Here is a 13,594-nt window from a genome sequence, read left to right on the forward strand (position 1 = left end):
ATCAGAGAAAAGCAAGCCAGTGATACCTTTCCCCATGGTACTTTCTGCCAAAGGCAGCAACAACCTTTCATCCTAAAACTGACTCATTTCATTTCTTGCATATAATTTTGCTCTGTCCTGGGACCTAAAACTCCCATATAACATCTTGTTAATGAAAATCCCTTGTTTTAGGGTTTTTTTTTTTTGTTTGTTTGCTTGTTTGTTTTTTCCTGAAATAGACAACATTAAGTTATCATTGTTGCACTAGGACTGAGCAGGAGCATGACGGCTTACAGTAGCCCTTTCACAGCCTTCTTTTTTCAGCATTTTTTTAAATGATTTTTCTTTGATTTTGAACTCTACACCAGGGAGAATTCATTCATACACATTCGTATATATTATAGACAAAACAAGGGTAAAACTTAAAACTGTAAATCTCTATGGACCAGCTGCTGCATCACTTTAAGTCTTGTACTTCTGAGCACAAGTTGATGAACTAACTAGAGCTAAACAGGTGTGTATGGCAAAAGAAGGCAATAACAGTGCCTTCTAATGGAATGCAGGCACTACAGAGCAAAAGCAGGTAACAAAGGAAAACTGGCTAATTCCTTCCAACAATCAGTGACAGCTCAAGAGGAGTGCAACCTATTAAAAAAATGCTACTCCCTTGGCTGGTAACATTTAAATGAGGGTGAGAAGGAATGGATTCAGGCTTCTCCCAGTCACTCAGGTGTATTGCTTCCGCTGTGTTCCCTGGGTTAGCAGGGTGTTTCTCACCTGGTGTTCAACTGTTGGTTCAGGCCATGACCTGGCTTCTTCTGCAAGGTGAAACAACAGAATGATTAAAACATAGTTGATCTTTTCTTTCTTTCTTCTGTCCTTTTATTTATTTTTTTTTTTTCCCTCCTCTTAAGCAATTTATTAGGTGATGGACGTTTCTTATGTTTGGCAAATAAACCCTACATCTTTAGGAGGGTGAAGGCTCTGCCATCTCATAGCTAGCTATCATTTTTCTTTAAGAATTGTGTGTATTGCTAGAAGGAGGATATGGAAGTATTTTTATTGTTACTTCTGAATAATATCTCTTTTGTTGTGCAGTAGATTTCATAAGTACTGACGTATTTTTGTGTGTACATTTAATCTCACTGAAACATACAGACTAATAAATAATATGAAGGATATCTAGCCCTTATCTCCTCATTTGACATAGCTCAGCCATGGAAGAACATGTGGCTGGAAAATCAGGCATAGTAAGCTGTCTGCAACTTGACTGATGTCTCACACATACTTACTGAAAAGACTAAGTATGATGTTGGACTGTGGCACGTACAGGTAAAATGAATTCTTAAAGAAATCAGAGGCAAGGGAAGTATTGGCACATAGACTTTTCTCTGCTTATAGCCTTACTGACTGCTCTTGATTTTTAGTAAAGAACAACAGCATGCCTGGTGTGAGAAGTCTATTTTGAGTGTGTCCCCAGTTTTCTTGAGAAACTAGAAAGACAATACTGCAGTTATCAGGAGGAAGCTTCAGGTGAGTCTACCTGTGATTATTTTACATGTTTGAAGACCTCTGTAAGCCTCTGCAGAGCAGAATGCATTTATTACACAGTGTATGTCATAAATAGGACTAATGTGTGACTGGTTTGTAATTAATAATTAGTTGTTTTATGCCAAAAAGTAATACAGTACTTAATGCATAATGTTTAAAAAAACTTGAGAAACACCACTAGAAGCTATGGTACTTCAGGCAAAATCCCTAACCATATTAATAAAATTTTGAATTGATAAACAGAAAGCTTTAATACTGCTGTGTTATTCTTATAGATAGCATTATAGAAATTTATTGCTGATACTATCAGTATTGGCAGTAATATTGGTGAATGCTCTTTTAATTTGGATATGAGTTCAAAAAAGCCTGAGTGTTGAATACAGAACGGTTCCTTGGTCAACTCATCTAAATTATCGTTTGCAAGCTTGGATTTCTGATTGTAAAATCTGGAAGAAGTATTATATACAAATTGAGGTATTATAGAAGATATAAACAATAAGTGCTATCCCCAATTGTTTCAGAGGGTGCTGCCATTTTGTTTCAATCAGCTGTGTTCTGTGCTGTGTCAAGGACCACAAGGCACCTGACTGAAGAACAATCTTGGGATGGAGCAAAGTATTCTGACAGTTTTAAGAGAACTGATATTTGTGGCTATAGCTGCAAATATTTTGTTTTGTAGGTAGAGTTGACCTTGGTAGTTTATCTTGTTTTTGCAAAGACTTGTTTTGCAAGCAGGTGTTCCACTTGAACTCTATATCGCACATTGGCCATGCAGGTACAGCATGCAAGTGGAAAAAACCTTGCAGACCCTGGGGAGAATAAAAGCAGGAGAGAGGCTGAGGTGATGGAGAAAGGAAAAGTGCACTTGGAAGCAGGGAATGCCCTGCTGGCAGCACCTATCACATCCACTGCCATGTTCCCTCTGTCCTTGGTGGTTCGCCATATCTAAAGAGTAGGTAAGTGCACTTGCTTAGGGAGTTACTGCTTGCCATTTACTGGGATTATCTAAAATGAACGTCCGTGCATGTGTGAGTTTGTGTATGTTAAATAAAACTCGTAACTCTCTGTGCTGCCCGGAGTGCGTAGTTTGCTTGCCTGTGCTCCTGAGACACTCTATCTCTCAGATCCAAACGTACCTTGAAACTTGTGCCCATGCACCAAAAGCAACTGAACAAGCATAAACAATAAGGTATCATAAACTAGACAAAAGAGACCTGGAATACCACAATGCTGAGAGAAGAGCAGGTTCAACTGAAAGCAAACACCTGAAACATGGCAGGGAGAAATTACTGGAAGCATTTATTTATCTCATACAATACAGTTTATTGGGACAGGCAAAAGGGATTTCTCACCATCTGGTACTTCATACTGACTGCTGTTTTTCACAGCCTGCAGGTCTTCAGGGTGACCAGACAAGAAACAGTAACCACAGAACAGAGAGGCCGACCAACCAGAGATCTTCCAAGTGAGCTCCTACTGGATTCACTGCCCATTTTCAAACTGGGCTCCATCACACCATGAATTTAAGTATACTACATGATTTAGTTGTAGTGCATCTAAGTACAGGCACCATTATGCTACCTTTGCCCACACAAATCACTCGATAAAAGAGCTGCAATCACAGAATCACAGAATGACAATGTAGTAGCCTGAGAAGAAATTACTATATGGTGACCAATATATATGTGGTGCTAGAGATGACAGACTGTCACTGAATTATGTCCTAAGATGTAGTTCTTGGAGACACTAGTCCTGAATCAACTCCCACTGATACCAGATTTACACTCAATTGCTTCCACAGCTAACTGCATTAAGGTTGTTCTTCTTTATGTTGGTTTAAATGAACTCAGAAGTCTGCATTTCATGGTCTGTACAGGTCCTTATAACCTCTATGAATAAGTAATGAGATGAGAACAAAATGCAATGAAGTGTAATGAGTCTTGATAACTTGCAACAAGAAAGGCTTCTCTACTGAGTTCCTGGGAAATGGCTGTTTTAGAAAAGAGAGTGAGAAAGGAGGATGTGTGAGACGGTTTAGGGCTCTTAGCTGCTATAATTTGATTGCTCCCTCTGGGATTCTGGGAGAAAAAAAGTAACCTTATATGTTGAATGAATTGTACTTTATTAGAACTACACATTTTGTTATGCATCTGTCCAAATAGAACTAAACTACCTTCTTTTACTGGGAGGTATTCCCCATGCTGGCAGTTTTCAGGGATCATTTATTAATGGTGGAAGAGAGGCTTGAATTGAGATCAGCAGCCTTCATGCAAGAAAAGTAACTGGCATGCTAATGAATAGTATTTGGACACAGGCACCTTTTCCTCAGCTTGTCTTCTGAAACTGGGGCTTGGGGTGGTGTCCTGAGGATATATAATGCATGAATACAGAAAGCTGGAAAGTGAAGTGATGAAGTGATTATCCAAGTGTTACTGTATATAGTTAAACTGACAGACAGATAAAATGAGGCCATTCTCACCAAGTGAATTAGAAGGTCTCAATATCAAAAAAAAGGTATGTCACTTCCATAAAGTATCAATGCTTGGACTGTGGAAGAGAACACAGACAGATGACTACTTTAGCACCCGAGGTTCTGAAACTCTGCTTTATTCCTGTGTTCTACCCTACAATCTGCATCCTATCTATATGATAAAATTCAATTCCTGAGCTTTCTGCCTTATCACAACCTCAGGAGCATCAAGTATTAAGCTAGCAATTTGAATTGACGTAAGAGGGAAGGAAAAGCACTGTTTTGCTTCCATATAGACCTATCAGCAGATCAGAAGTAGCCTGCAGAACCAGCTACGTTCTCCTTCAAGAAGACAAGGAGCAGTTGTTAAGATATTCTCTGTCCCCGTAAATGAACAGAGATGGTACGAGATACACAGTCCATAAAGGAGCTGGCTTCTCCCTGCTGCTTTAAAAAACAAAAGTCAAAAGCATCAAAATTGGCCTACATGCCTGTTGTTATTCTTTTTTCTTTTTTCTTTTTTTTGCACAGCTTGTGTTGGGTGAGAAATATATCTCTATCATCTGATGAACTTCCACATGTTGAAAAACTGTACCTATGTTTTTTCTAACATTATCTGAAAGCCTTCTGGAAAGAATGATTATAGGTATCCACTAGACGTAGAGGTGTTAGAGTTCAGACACTGCAGCAACTCTAAATGTTCAGCAGTGCTGCACCCAAATTTGATGTTCTCGAACCTTGATAGCATGAACATTGCAGTCCTCCCAGGACAGGTTTCCAGCACTATCTTCCAGGGACAGTAAGTGGTGAAGTAGAACCTGCCTTATTTACAGTTTCTTCCCTTATGTCAAGGGTAAGAGCTGTTTACATCCACAGCTTCTCTTCTTTCTCCTGTTGACTCATTGCATCTTTTGATTTCTTGTGGAGAAATAAAAATTAGTGCAGGAAAAGTCAAACATGATAGTTAGAACTATGCTTGGGATCTGACTCTCCTAGTTCCCTTTAAGGATTCCTGCTCCAACTGGAAATAAATTGCAAGTGAGATGAAAGAATGAAGGATAAGGTGTCCTTGCAAAACAATCAACAAGAGAAGAATTGGTTAAACAAACATATCTTGAAGGTATATGGCAGGAAATGCTAGCTTAGCACCTGCACGCGAGTCTTGTTTGCTGGACAGAACAAAGAGTGATAGACTTTACAGGACACAAAGATAGCTCTAGATGAGCAAAACAACAAACTCTGAAACCAGATTACAAAGTGTGTGTAAACAAAGAAACAAAGAGGGTACATAATGGAGAGGATGAGTGTATGATAGGCAAACCAAGAAGAAAGTGAACCCTGAGTTCTCTATTTGTACACTGGTTACAGTCTTCTGCTTTGTTCTAGTATTTGTGCTTGGCTTAATAACCCATGACATACGCTTTCATATTCTTTCTAGTTTTTTCCCTTCAGGAGGCATTAAGACAGCTCCTAGCTCTAGACAGCTAGAATTAGGTGTAATTCCTGGCAGTCTTGCTCATGGCTGTGCTCCAGGAAAAGTTAGCATGTACGTGCCCAGTGCAGCATACATTTTCTGATTCACTAATACTGTTACTGCTTATAGACATATTTTTTTCTTGGGATGTCTGGAAGTATTGGGACATTAATTTGAATGTAGCTCAGTGGCAAATCTAAAATATTTGTAAAGTTGCACAGCAGATATTAAGTCTAATATTTTCTGGAAGAAATGCGGTTTGTGAGATCTAGCCATTTCAATCTGCACAACTCATAGATTTCTGCCAAAAAGCACTGTGGGAGTAAATGAATACTTTAACTTGCCAAGGTATTTCTGACTTTATGTGTGAGGGCATTTACAGGAAGAGCTCTGGAATACATGGGAAGAGGGAATCTGATGTATTAAGGTTTTAAATATTGTGGAGTAACAACCTGCAAATGCAAACAGTATTCAAAATCAGCCCAGCCTACTGAATAGGGTGATGTGCTGTGGACAAGGGTGTTGAGAAATCTTCCAGCCTCTGCCACCGGCCTGCTAGGTGAGCTTAGGTAAGTCCTATGATTTTTGCTCTTCCATCTGCATCCTGAAAAGTACATTTGGAAACACATCTTAAAATGTTGCTCCAAAAGTAGTACTTGGTGATACACAAGAGTAAGACACGGGAGCTCTGGGAGACACAAAGAAAGGCAGGCTATGTCTGCACAGCAGAATAGAGACCACTGCAGAAGGCAATACATACAAAGACTTCATTGATAAGTCCAAATGTTACAGTGCTGCACTGTTCTGTAAGGATGGACCAAGCACACCGCTTCATGGGCATCTGTGTGGAACAAAGACATGGGCTTGCAGCCTGGAAGGCCAACTGTGTTTTGGGCTGCATTAAAAAAGGGGTGGCCAGCAGGTAGAGGGAGGTGATTATCCCCCTCTATTCGGCTCTTGTGAGGCAACATCTGCAGTACTGCGACCAGGCCTGGAGCCCCCAGCACAACATAGACGTGGCGCCCTTTTAACGAGTTCAGAGGAGGGCCATGAAGATGATCAGAGAGGGCTGGAGCACCTCTCCTATGAGGAAAGGTTGAGAGAACTGGGCTTGTTTAGCTTGGAGAAGAAAAGGCTTTGGGGAGACCTCACTGTGACCTTCCAGTACTTGAAGCATATAAACAGGAGGGGGTACAACTGTTTATGAGGGTGGATAGTGATAGGACAAGGAGGAATGGTTTTAAACTGAGGGAGGGGAGGTTTAGGTTAGATATTAGGAGGAAGTTTTTCACACAGAGTCTGGTGACACAATGGAACAGGTTGCCCAGGGAGGCTGTGGATGCCCCATCCCTGGAGGCATTCAAGACCAGGCTGGATGTAGCTCTGGGCAGCCTGGTCTGCTGGTTGTCAGCACTGAACACAGCAGGAGGGTTAAAACTAGATGATCATTGTAATCCTTTTCAAACCAGGCCTCTCTATGATTCTATGATTCTACGTTGACTTAGCCACAGCACTGTAGTCAAACGAGCAATCTTCATCTTTGTACTAGAATATCTGCTATGACCTTCTAGAGACATCCTCTGTTGTATACATTATTGGTTGCTGTTTTGTAAGATGCATAGTCTGCAAAAAGGTACATCCACTTTTTTTCCACCAGTTGTTCCCCAGGTGACTGATAAGGGCATTCCACAAGACCAGAACATGACTTTAAGCATTGCTAAGTATGTGGACCCCTATGGAAGGGGTCCTGGCAGGCTCACTGCTTCAGTGCTCTGCAGAATAAAGGAAGGAGAGAAGGCAATATGGCAGTATGCTGGAAGAGGTTTTCACTAGGTCCTTCCTAGCATGTCATCACCAAACAAAAGAAAAGTGTCTTTAGTTTTAGTAATCACATTGAGTTTGTATTCTGCTCTTGCACTACATGTACATACAGGCTTTGTTGTTACACGGGGTTTAGAATCAAGGAATTACTGGATGAGGTGTTCTGGGATACTGTTCTTAGGGACATAGGAATGGAGAAGAGATGGCAACTATTTAAGGACATTTTTCTGAGAGGACAAGAGTTCTCCATCCCCCAGCATGGGAAATCAAGCAGAGGAGGCAAAAAAACAGCAAGGTTAACAGCAAGGTTGAACAAGGACTTGATGGTCAGACTAAAGAAAAAAAAATGTACAGGCAGTGAAAGCAGGGATAGATGTCCTGTGAAGAATAAAGGAATGCTGCCTGGATATGCACAGGTGGGATCAGAAAAGCCAAAATACAGATATAACTGAATTTGGCAAGGGATGTGAAAAATATCAAGAAGAGTTTCTTTAGATACAGTGTTCACCAAAAACAGATATCTCTGATAAATGAGAAGGTAGATCTTCAAAAGACATGGAGAAGACTGAGGTACTCAACAATTTATTTGCCTCATTCTTCACTGGCAATTAGGCTTCTTATGTCTCTCATGTTCCTGAACCTCTAGGTAGCATCTGGAGGAGAAAAACCCTTCCCACTCTAGGAGCAGAGCAACTCCAAGACCTCATGAGGCCGACTGTGTACATGGCTATGTAGTCCTGAAGGAGGTGTCTGATGTGTTTGCCAAATAACTCTCCGTTGTATTTGTAAAGTTGTGGCTGTCAGACAAAGTCAATGGAGACTGGAATAAAGGTAACATCACTTTCATTTTTAAAGAAGGGGAGAAAGGAAGACTTTAGGAACTAAAGACCTGTTAGCCTCACATCTGTGCTTATGACACCAAGCTAAGTAGTACATGTGACACCATGGAAGAAGGGATGCCAACCAAAGGGACCTGGACATGCTTCAAGAATAAGCCCATGTGCACATAATTATGTTCCACAAGGCCAAGGCAAGGGGTTGCACTTGGGTCAAGACAATCCCAGATGTGTACATAAAGGGAGAAGAACTCATTGAGAGTAGCCCTGTGCAGAAGGACTTGGGGGTCTAGGTGGAAAGCAGGGTATGAGCCAGCATTGTGCCTTGAGAGGTGCTCAGGGAGGTGGCCAACAGAGCAAGTGAGGTGATGAGGTACCTGGCTGGAGTGCTGTGTCCAGGCTTGGAATTTCAGCACAAGCAGGGTGAGGAGCTATTGGAATGGGTTCAGAGGGTGGTCATGAAGATGATTAAAGAACTGCATTACCTTTCTATGAAGAAAGGCTGAGAGAGTTGGGCTTGTTTAGCTTTGAAAAGAAGCAACTGAAAGTTCCTTTCCAGTACTTGAAGGGAACTTACAACCAGGAAGGGGATTGGCTTTCTACTTGGTCTAAAAGTGATAAGACAATGCAGGATGTGTCTAAAGTAAAAGAGGAGAAAATTGGGTTTCTTGTTAGGAAGAAATTTTTTACTCAGATGGTGGTGAAGCACTGGAACAGGATGCCCAGAGAAGTTGTGGATGCCACATCCCTGGAAGCATTCAAGTCCAGGTTGATTGGGGCCTTTAGCAGTCTAATCTGAGGGTGACAACTAGTCCATAGCAGTGGGTTGGAACTGGATGATATTTGAGGTCCCTTCCTTTATAATTCAGCCTTATGGAAACAGGGAGGTCCACTCTGAAATCACAACAGTAGTTCAAGTCACATAGGAAAATTTGCACCACAAATCAGTTGAATACCTGGGTTGAATTGCACATCCTGTTGCACAAAGTATTCATTCATGTTGCTATTTTGTCTACTTATGCCTTTGCATGCAATGGAGGACATACTGTCACTGTCACACTCACAGATAGGGTGTCATCTGCAGTTGTTAGCAGATCTACTCTGTGCGTGACTTGAACTGATAGCTGTGCTACACCTGTAACATCACTAACCAAAATTACTCAGCCATGACCATTAACAGCAGAGAATGTGTCTATGTGCCTTTGAGAGTGCATAGTGAAGAACCTGAGCACATTGATTTGGCTATCTCAGCAGTGCCACTTAAGTTCTAATAGTCAAACTCCAATTGCTGGGCAGAGCAATTCCAGAAAAAAACCACCCTTTTCTGAGACAGCGGATGCTAAAAGGAAGTCTGAACTGGCACATGTTTTCATGCTTTGCCAAGGAGTCTTACAACTCAAGGCCAAAACATCATTTCTCCCTGGAATCTCTGATATGTGGCTGACAAGCACACAGTGAGTCCCACTGTTTCATGGGCCTCAGCAGAGTTTGTATATGGTTAGTTAAGTATATTAGTCAAGTGGCTAGAAGGAAAGAAGAGGGTGATAAAAGACTCCACTTGGAAAAGTCGTAAGACTAAAGTGACTGAATAAGTGACTGAATCCTTAAACAAGCTTGGTCAAATGGACACACAGATTCAGAATGCAGCTGTGATCCAAGCGTGTGAAGCATGGAGATATTTGGGCTACATTTTCTCCCAGCAGCAAGAAACTAAAAATACTATGACTGCTGAATGTGAAAAGATGACAAGGTCATAAGTAGACTTAACAAGGCTCAGCTTCTGGAGCATTTATAACTGCAAAGCTGATCAGTAGACAATAGTGTGTAGTCACAAGCAAAAGTTGTGTTTGGATTATGGTGATATTAATATTATAAAGCTGCAGTTGTGTCTCTATCTAAGCAAATCAGGATAATTCTGTGTAGCTGAGTTTACAAAAAATATCAGTAATTTATTTTAAGACACATGGCATACAGTGTAAGAAGTTTACTTTTTAAAACATAACTTTAGTCTGCTAGCTCCTCTGCACTATGGTATTATGTAATATACTAGCAAGGGATCAAAAGGAAATTGCAGACAAACACTTCTCAAAGGGGCACAGCAAAAGGACAAGAAGCAATGGCACAAACAGCAGCCTGAGAGATTGTGACTGGATAGAAGGGAAAAAATCTTCCTCATAAGAGCAATGCAGTGCTGGGAAAGTTACCTGGACAGGCCATGGGAGAGGGGGGAGAGGACAGATAACATTACCTTAAAATGGAAACACTGGTTTTTTTCCACTAGCTCAATAAGACTCACACTTTCTCGGAGTATAGGTGATTGGATCTGGTTGATTTGGAATCATTTAGAAGAGAGTCATGGGATAAAAGTCTCCTTAGCTATGTATGAAACAATGGAAAAGGGAGTCTGAGAGCTCAAGAAACCTCTCTGAAGTTTTAGTTCTACATTACTGACCAAATAAACAAAGGAAAAATACATTTTATATATGGTCCATTTTAGAGCACATGTATCGTGCTGCAAATGATGCTAAGAACTTTAGGGACAGGCAAAGGAAACTGATCACATTTAGACCGATCATGCTTTTGGTATGCAGGTTGCTACGTAGGTTGCTATGAAACAAACCTTATCAGTATCCACTTTACACTATCCTTATCTACATACTGATCAACAATTGAGTTATGTTGTATATAAACTTTACCTGAACAGTACTTCTGAGTAATTTGTTCCATGACTATTAAAGATTCATTTTTCTTTCCTAAATACTTTTGTTTCTGCACTTAACACAGTTACTTAACACAGCACTGTCAAGAGTAGGAAGGGGAAAGGTCAGTAATATAAGATCAGAAAAACTAAACTTTTTTTTATTTTAATTTATTGGGTTATAATAATCCCATTGAATATATCAGGAAACAGGAATATGCTATTTAACAGAATAGAAACATCATTTTCCATCAACACATTAAGTTTGTAGAGCCTATCTGTGTAGAATTCTAAAGGAATTTTCTACGTGGCAATAAAGCACAAAACCAATAGCGTAGCTCTTAAAAGGAAATTTCAGATCTTTGTATGCACAGGCTTTGTGTCTTTATGTTATGAAAAGTATCTTTAGATTTTAGAAGGGCCTTAAATTCCAAATCAAATCTGTACTTTTTCTTTTCAAATTAGAAGACAGAAACACTCATTGCATTCTGCAGCAAACTTGGGACTTATGAACAAGAAGTTAAAAGCAACTCAAATTTTCTGTCTGTGAAGTTACTGAGTGAAGCAGGGAACAACTCAAATCACTTATGAGCTGACACCATTAATATCACTTAAATTGAGTTACTAGACAATTGTAGTATTTAGTGGATGGAGAAGGGTTTAGAAATTGAGTTACCTTTTAAAAGCTCTAACTGTGGTTGTGATTGCATTAGCCCCAAAACATCTGTGTATCTTGTTTATATTTCTTTTTATGTGAATAAGTCATGTAGGATTATTAAATGAAGTAACCTCCTTCCTTATATCTATTTCTCAGCCTTCCTCGGAGCCATGACACAGCGGTCGTGAAGGCAGGTAAAGCAACTGTCTGTATTAAAACAACAGTTTCCATAATTCACAGGAATTTACTCATCAATGGCAAGCAATCATTGATGCAGATGTAGCTATGGTACCCAGAGAAAGACCTCATGTGCCTTCTCAGACACCAGCCCAGGTAAAAAGCATAATCAGCTCTTGGATGCATACTGTTTTCTCTGTCTCTCTTTCACTCTCTCTTCTTTTTTTGAATTGTCACTTGATACTAAAAGAATACTATAAAACACTGCATGCAGAAACTATAGGAAGGATCAGAAGTTGGAAACAGTGGAAGAGTGCCTCATGAGATTCAAATCAACAAAGTTGCTTTTAGTTCAATATTGCTATAGAACTATGTCTTGATTCTGGCCCATTCTGTAAGTAACAGAATGAGACACAGAAAGTGCTGATTTTTAAAGGATGAGGTTTTTTTCTTTTTGAATACATATAAAGATGCACACTGTGTCTGAAACTGCTAGGATCTGCTCCATCAGATCAACCTAGTCCAAAAATTAGATGCATTTTATGATATCTTCATGGAAAAAAAGCACTAGACTAACTTAATAAGAAAACTAGTGGCATTGAAATTGCAGTCACTGTCACTGAAGGAGACTGAATTACTCCTAAAACCTTACTGCTCTTCCTCTTTGATTTTCCAGTAATGATTTTCCCATATTATCAATTCATGATCATTTCCTACATTTGTAACAAAAGACCATTGGATTAAGTCAGTATTCAGGTAAATAAAATTACTTAAACCATAAAGAGAAATACATTTTCCACTACTTGGAAAAAATGAAATTCCTTCAGTACAGCATTTTGTCAAAATTCTGTATCACTGCAAATATTACAATGTCCCAGTAAGGGCAAATTGAAAATGCATAGCAGTCAGAATAAGATGATATTTTCATGCTTCCAGTATTCATTGGTAATTAGTTTATTTAACATCATATAACGAACAACTTTAGAACACATTCAGCTTACACTGATGATTAATAATGCTAATGATGCTCTGAATGCATGTAAACAAATGATAACTATTTTTATATTTTTGCAAAAGTGTTATGTCAGGAATATATATGAGTTTACTTGAATTAGATATCCAAAGGAAAAATCTGCCTTACACTGTCTATTCCTGCATTCACAGAGGTTGTTTGTACTCGTGTAACCTAGTCACACAAAGCACAGAGCATTCTCTCAGGATTTTACTCAGTTTCTAGGATGGTATCAGGCAAGTGGAGCCTGACAGCAAATCTTGATTTGAAGGCATCCAGAATCATCCCCTGATCATGCTCTCTGAAGGAAACCTTACATTCAGATTTGCAAGTTTAAATTTCCAATGAATATTCTCAATAATGAGCTCAATTATTTCTTCCATGAATTTATGAAAACAGATTCATAACTCACAGAAATGCCTCCTGAAAATAGGAGGCATTACTTTCAGAGCAGTCCTTGTGTATCAGCAGCTATGAAGTACACCAAGAAGTGGTACCTCAGGTCTATTGTACATATCAAGCAGTGAATCTTGTATTCTTGCAAATGTTCTTTTCATTACTGGAGTGCATAATTTCTGCTGTGCAGGTTTTATGTCCCTCAACAATTCTGAGGGGCACAAGTGAACCTTTGAATTATTCCTGCCCATACAAAGATGCTCAACTTCCTTCTGTCTTCCTAAAAAATCCATTGAAGTGTATTGAGCCCCTTTTATACACACATTCACCCAAATTAAAAACATAATTTTTTTTTTGGCGGATTGCATCCCATTTATTTATGTATTTCCAGACTCTAGGTCAACTTCTCTGTGTGGAACTTATTATCTACTTACAGCAGAAGGTGTATAAAAGATCTCCAAATGGAGAGGTGAATTACCAAACCTTAGAAAGGTGGATCTCCTAGAAAAAAACACATCCTTG

General features: G+C 39.6%; 1 long non-coding RNA gene across 1 annotated transcript; it reads left to right on the top strand.

Annotated features, from left to right (window-relative positions):
- Nucleotides 1–1,217: 1,217 nt before the first annotated feature.
- LOC128091924 (uncharacterized) lies at nucleotides 1,218–11,779 on the top strand. Its single transcript, XR_008211542.1, has 3 exons — nucleotides 1,218–2,486; nucleotides 2,919–2,995; nucleotides 11,728–11,779. It is a non-coding gene; the product is annotated as an uncharacterized LOC128091924 (long non-coding RNA).
- The last annotated feature ends 1,815 nt before the right edge of the window (nucleotides 11,780–13,594 follow it).

The sequence above is a fragment of the Tympanuchus pallidicinctus genome, unplaced genomic scaffold (assembly GCF_026119805.1).
Source record: "Tympanuchus pallidicinctus isolate F22 unplaced genomic scaffold, pur_lepc_1.0 scaffold55, whole genome shotgun sequence".
Classification (NCBI taxonomy): domain Eukaryota; kingdom Metazoa; phylum Chordata; class Aves; order Galliformes; family Phasianidae; genus Tympanuchus; species Tympanuchus pallidicinctus.